This window comes from Oncorhynchus tshawytscha, linkage group LG33, assembly GCF_018296145.1.
Source record: "Oncorhynchus tshawytscha isolate Ot180627B linkage group LG33, Otsh_v2.0, whole genome shotgun sequence".
In the NCBI taxonomy this organism is placed as follows: Eukaryota; Metazoa; Chordata; class Actinopteri; order Salmoniformes; family Salmonidae; genus Oncorhynchus; species Oncorhynchus tshawytscha.
Genome location: NC_056461.1, coordinates 37,520,193 through 37,527,306, shown reverse-complemented (window position 1 = coordinate 37,527,306; position 7,114 = coordinate 37,520,193). Strand labels below are relative to the sequence as shown.

Sequence of the window (7,114 nt, the reverse complement as noted above, 5' to 3'; positions counted from 1 at the left end):
TCTGCAGTAGATTGCAACTCCGCCCCCTTTGGCAGTTCTATCTTGTCGGAAAATGTTATGGTTAGGGATGGAATTTCAGGGTTTTTGGAGGTCTTCCTAAGCCAGGATTCAGAGATGGCTAGGACATGCGGGTTGGCAGAGTGTGCTAAAGCAGTGAATAAAACAAACATAGGGAGGAGGCTTCTAATGTTAACATGCATGAAACCAAGTATGTCCAATGTAAATAATCGAAACCCTAGCCCTAGATTACTCTATATTTGCAACACTATTGCGGTGAACACCTGTTCATCACACAAATAGTTGAATTAGCTGGCCAGTGTGATAGCACCACTAAATGCGAAGGATATGTCATACATTGAATGTGATTATAATCCATCCACTGTCTCATGTTGTACCTCTTGAAACTCTGGGGGCAGTATTTCATTTTTGGATGAAAAACGTTCCCGTTTTAAACAAGATATTTTGTCACGAAAAGATGCTCGACTATGCATATAATTGACAGCTTTGGAAAAAAAACACTCTGACGTTTACAAAACTGCAAAGATATTATCTGTGAGTGCCATAGAACAGATGCTAAAGGCGAAACCAAGATGAAATTTCAAACAGGAAATGCCCCAGATTTTGGAGGCGCTGTGTACACTTTCTGTCGTTTCCCCAAGGTGTCTGCAGCATTGTGACGTATTTGTAGGCATATCATTGGAAGATTGACCATAAGAGACTACATTTACCAGGTGTCCGCTTGGTGTCCTCCGTCGAAATTATTGCATAATCTCCAGCTGCATGCATTTTTCCATTTGGTTTAGAGGAGAAACAAAACTACCATGATATTGATCCCATATATAAGTCTTCCCATCCATTGCATTAGGTGACAGCTCCACTTCTGGGAACTGCACCTTTGTATTGACTTATCAAATAAAAAATGCATTGATCTAAGAACTAGATCCATTAGTCCAAGGCTCTCCAACCCTGTTCTTGGAGAGCTACCCTCCTGTAGGTTTTCAACATCAGTTGTAACTAACCTGATTAATTTATTAACGAGGTAATTATTAAAATCAGGTGCGCTAGATTAGGGTTGGAGTGAAGCTCTACAGGAACACGGTTGGAGAGCCCTGCACTAGTCTTCAACCACATTATTCGAGCTGTCACAATGTGTCAACAATGTTATGCTGCTAATTGTAATAGGCTGCTAATGTTAATCACAATTATATAAACAAACAGAATTCAGGATTCTTCATGCTGATGATTTGAACAATTTGAGACATGGCAATATAGTAAGACATAATATGAAATGTAACAGATACAGATGATGTGCATGCGGTGGTTTCAAAATGATACAATTACTACAGATGGCTAGTTCTATCCATGCTTTCCTTGAACGTGATTATCTGATATTATAGCTAGCTAGTTGATGTTGTTCTAGCTAGCTCACCCAAAGCAGGCTTTTCTCCTCCTCGCTGGTCTACAGACGACATGATCCTGATGTTGTGGCTGTAACATTTAAAGGACAATATAACAACAACAAGCTAGATATATGAGAGACATTTTCTGAAAAAGCAGCTCATATACCAAGCCAATAAAATTAATTTGAAGGAAGGGAAGGAAGGGAAGCACTGCTAAGGTACACAATAGTAGGTTTTGGTAGACAGAAGGTACTCTTTGGTAAAAGGAATATCATTGCATTGGTTCGACATTGAAATCTTGCTAGCACATCTCGCCTGGGCACTGCAGCAGCCAGATGAAGAAACTTAATTTAATCATCTTCCCCACCCCATCTTGTCTTGATTGTGCAGGGAGCTAGCCGGTTCTCCTCAAAATATTATTAACTAGCAAGCTAGATAACCTGAATAGATTTGTGCAGAGATCTGAGCTTGCTAACTAGGAAAAGCCAACCAACTACACACCAAATATACACAGAACAAATAATTATTTTCTAGACAAATGTTAGTCTCAACCAAATGACAAGTACATAGCTAGACATATTGCTCTGATACACAACACAAGACGGCTATAGTGTTAGCTAGCTAGATATCCAGCCATGTAATGCCAATAGAAAAGAGGCTAGCTAGCATCAGCTATGTAGCAGTTATGCTATGTGGAAACCCTCCTTTAATTCTTCCTGTCATCTTCCTCACCAACGCCTTGTTGTAGTTTTCAAATTCTGTGAATATCATTTAGCTAGCTAGCTATTAATTTTAACACATTTCCTTCCAGACCAGAACTCTGTAAAACGTGAAAGCGCGTTCAAGAATGACAACACTTCACCTGATTGGCTGGAAGAACAAGCCCTGACCACCAGAGCTTGTGTGTTTCTGTGCTGCTTGCTTATAGCATTTTTTTTTACAACTGCAAAACTTTTGGCACAGGTTAGTCGCAAAATGAGTGCCAAAACTCTGAGCGCAAAGATTCGACATCGGCAAATGTAGTTTTGATTCACAGAAGATTCACCCGTAGTAAATGTATTAAATATTTATTTATTTGTATTTTATTTGTTTTATTTAACCTTTATTTAACTGAGTATTTCATTTAATGAGTTGTATTAATTCTCAAATGTAGTTGCATACTTGTATAATTAAGTCATTATTTTACCTCCATAAACTGGAGACACAGTCAGCAATGTTTCATCAATGTTCATACAAGCAGTCACTGGAAAGGCCCAACACAAGACTGGAAAGGCCCAACACACAGATTCAAGAACTCCACTGGTCAGACTTCATGACAGGCATAGAATGCTTGATGACAAATTAATTCATGGTGACTTCTTATCTACAAAGACATAGAGAGGAATAGAAAATACATCTTCATAAACTACGCCTTGGTTTTCCTTGAGAGACATTTCTTAAGCTGATCTCATCATTAGTACAGAACAAACGGCAGTAATCAGACAATTCCCAATTCCCAAAAAGATAACACATTCATTGGTCATTCCATCAAACTTCCGCCCCCAAAAAACATTTAAAATGTGAATTAGTCTTCTGTTATTACAGAGTGATTACAACAACCTTTTCCATCAGGAAAATATAATCAAAGTAGAATTAAACATAACCATAAGTGATTCAAATATAACTTGGGTTAGAGAGTAAACTATGGAGACAAATTAATGATCTGAAACACAATTATGATTCCTCTCCATACAACCTTATCGAATCTCACATTGTATTTATTCTTAAAATATTTCTTGATAAAATATAATGAAAGTCAATAATACATGTCCATTGACAGTCTTAGTCTGAGCATCTTAAAAGGTGGGCACCTCTTACCTGTGAGAAACAGAGTTTTGAGAATGAACTGTTGATGGGAACAACAGAACAGACGTCTGACAGGATTGCCTTATTGTCTTATTAAGAACTGGAGAGTGGAGGAATGTTTGTCATGAAGTTGTCTCATCGTCAAAGACATATACGTTCCTAAAAACTGTCCCATGACTGTCAACCCTGAACACTCAATGTCAGGGATAGGCCTTGTTTCTCAACTCTGAACACAGGGTCAAAAAGCGGGTGAGGGAATAACTTAATGTCAAACTAGTCACACTGCTACTCCGAAACTTACATCATGTGGAAAATATTACTCAATTAATTGTACACAAGGGTGCACAAATAAAACAAAAGACCTTCAGTGTTGCTTTAAAAAAAAATGTATTAGACCTACCCTACACTATCCATCTCTCTTGTCAGATATTTTTTCTAAATTATGATAAAATTCTAAAGCCCACATAACACTATCAACAAGATATTACTGTCTCTCAACACCAAAACCCTTAGTTGCCCTCTTATGCAGCTCTCATTTCCAGGAACTGAGGATGGTCAGGAAGAAAAATAATAATGACAACATACTGTATGTGAGGATCAAACAGAACTATCCTACATTCACTCACTCGTCCACACTTAGGCTGTTATTGCAGCAGGGGAGTGAATGGGCAGACATATTGGACATTATTGTCTTGTTTTGTAATACAGACCCAGCCTGTCATGAACAACACCAAGTCCTTTTCACATTCTCTCACCATGAGAAGCAGGATGTAAAGCTAAATACCATGCAGGTTTTCAATAACACCTCACTCTGATAAGTTAGATGACTCATAGAACAGAAAGACCAATTTAACATGTCATCTAAATGAATCCGGACAGATGTCTGAAACATGTATTCACTGACCATGTCTGCCTGGTGTCTGTCTGTCTGTCTGTTCAATCTCCACTCACAAAGCTAGTGGCGGCACTTGTTAGCATATGTTTGATGCAGTGACCATGATCAGTTTTACAACCTCGGTGTAAAGGTGTCCTATTAATACCGCATGATGATTATTATAGTCGGTTAGCCTATGTATGCTCATATCTACCTGTTAGTAATGGAATGTCATATAATATGATAATCTTACCATCAGACTTTGATTACTATATTTGTTTTGACATAATGCCCAGAACTGTGTGCGTCATGACGCAATCAGATGCGTGTTTGGGAAATCCCGAATTGTAATAACGCATTTATCATTGACGGTCTAGCCTACTACACCTTTAAGACGTCGACATTGTGCGAATTGGGAGTGGGTATATGTTCGACAGTAAAATCCCAACACTTCGCAATGGGAAAACTGTGAAGAGGACCCTCTGCGCTGACCACTAATTATAGAAAAGGTTTGAAATAATGTGCACCAAAAGGCTATATTGCCATAATAACTATGTCTGAAAAGTGATACGGAAACCATTACATGCATGTGGGATGAGGTTTGCGCAATGGACGCACAAGGGTCTTGGTCTGCATACGTCAACATATTTTGTGACAGTTTCCAGGGCTGACATGTTTACGTTTTGATTTGCCTCTAGAATGTTGTATTTTAATCGTCTCTGACATTTGACAGAAATGTATTCCCGATCAGCAGGGAAATTGTGCTGCTAAAGTGTGAAATATGTTTACAGTTGATTTTCTTGAGTTTTGTTATCTACCACATTCTCCATTTTAACTCCGTCTTTAGCCAGCGACAACGATATTTATCTCATCGAAACAAAAATATCTGCCGGTATCCTGCATGTTGTACTGTTGTGGAAGCAAGGACAGGGAGAAGCAGCGCCCGGACGCTGCAGAGGTGTCGAGAATTCTAGAGACAGAGAAAAACCGAAAGAGCCAAGAAAGCGCACCTCAACCACTGGACATGTACGGAATAGCGGCAATGCCCGAGCTTCTACCACCCTCTGGCGTACTTCAGCCCAGCTCAGTAATCCCACTCGAGTCGGGTGAGGTACCTGGTTTGTGGAATGGATTCAACAGGGGTGTGCTGAGTTTTGACTCCCCCCAGCGGAGACGAGGCCAACGGGCCCCGAAGTTAGGGCAAATAGGACGGTCGAAGAGAGGTGAGTGTCGGATATGATGGGGCAACAAGCAAAAGACAAGGAACTAGAATTGCGCTGAAAGAAACTGAACTGCCCGTGACTAAATGATCTACCTGGTTTCAGAGCATTTCGTATTGTTCTGTACATAAATCCGAGATACTCATTTAGTGTGATATGTTACGTTTCGTATGGTATGTATTAATATGTGGATGTCCATCACTCATTTTGTATGATATGGTACGAATTACAATTCGTATTATATGTTACGAATTTGCTAAATTTACAAATTGTTACGAATTTGCCAAGAGTATGATATGTTACGAATTCTAGCTAATGTCCGCTTAATGTTAGCTAGCTGGCTAACGTTAGCTAGGCTAGGGGTTAGGTTTATGAGTTCGTTTATAGGAGAAGGGTTGGCTAAATGGTTAAGGTTAGAGGCAGGGTTAGCAAGCTTGCTAGGTAGTTGCAAAGTAGCTAAAAAAAAAGTAGTAAGTAGTTGAAAATGGGCTAATTAGCTAAAATTGTCCATGAAGAGATTTGAAGTTGCAACCTTTGGGTTGCTAGACGTTTGTGTTCTACGACCACCTACTAATCATACCAAACGTAACATATCAGAATCAGACTGGCCTTTGTAGAAGTTATGTAGAATGTTGTTCATTCATCTGTCAATATATTGATATTCATAGTCTTTCCCCCTTTCGTTTACAGTGGTTATAGAGGATGACGACTTGGATGATGTCATGAAACACAATGGCCTCCCCATATCAATCAATATCTCTCCTGTTGCCTGAACAACTCTGATAGTGTCCAGACCTCAAGAGGCTATTGTGCTCATTTGTGAAATTCTGAAGTGTGTACCACTTGTTTCTGGACAATGTCCAATTCAGGTGCCCATTGCAAAGTTTACAATAGTAGCATGCGCATCACATGTAGTTTAGCTCTTCCTGGACACAGGAAGGTCAGTGTCCCAAGGAAATAGAAGTACAAAACAGTGCATCTTTGCTTCAGCTGCTGTTCTGGTGTTGAAGGGGGGGACTTTGTGTCCTGAGGAGAGGGGAGCAATTAGGATAGATTTGGGTCCGGACAGGCTGAAACATAAGCACACAAGAGAAGGCCCTACCCATCAAGACCTGTCCCTTCAAAATGAGTGGACCTGTTTGTTTGTTGTTCAGTCTTCAGTGTCTATATTTTAAACACTCCATCCAAGATGTTATTTTAATTTGTGTCAATCCAACCTATATCTAATTGAGAAAACTGCTACTCATAGTGCTGGGCAGTGTTTTCACAATATTATTTATTTTACATAATGTACGCTTTTTCAGTGTTTCACATATGTTGACAACACTTATTTTAGTTTTTGACAGTTGACAACACTGTCTCGTTTTGGTGCAAACTAATTGTAAAATCTGTTGTAAAACGTGTTAGATAAACTGAAGGCTTTAATTTGCCATTGTAACATGTCACAATCATTGTCTTAGTATACCATATGTTGTACTGTATGTTACTTTTACCCCTGAGTTGCTAGACAAAAAGAGTTCCCACTGTGAACTATTCATGGAACTTTATGTATCCCTGCATCAAGGTGTAATATACACATTTTTTACAACCAGCTTCCTGTTATATTCTTCACCATAATGCCACATCTGTTAGAAAAGTCATGTGGCATTCAGATAAGTAGCCTAACTGATGTTAAACCCAGCTATGAAGAAGGTCGCTACATGGAGGAGCAACTCAAGGAAATTGGTGTAAGACTTACCGAGCTGTGAGGAATACATTGTTTTGATGTAACCATT

The 7,114-nt window shown here is 39.2% G+C and overlaps 1 long non-coding RNA gene across 1 annotated transcript; it reads left to right on the top strand.

Moving 5' to 3' along the window:
* The first annotated feature begins 4,328 nt into the window (after positions 1-4,328).
* On the top strand, positions 4,329-7,114 carry LOC112231405. Its single transcript, XR_002950442.2, has 2 exons — positions 4,329-5,342; positions 6,030-7,114. It is a non-coding gene; the product is annotated as an uncharacterized LOC112231405 (long non-coding RNA).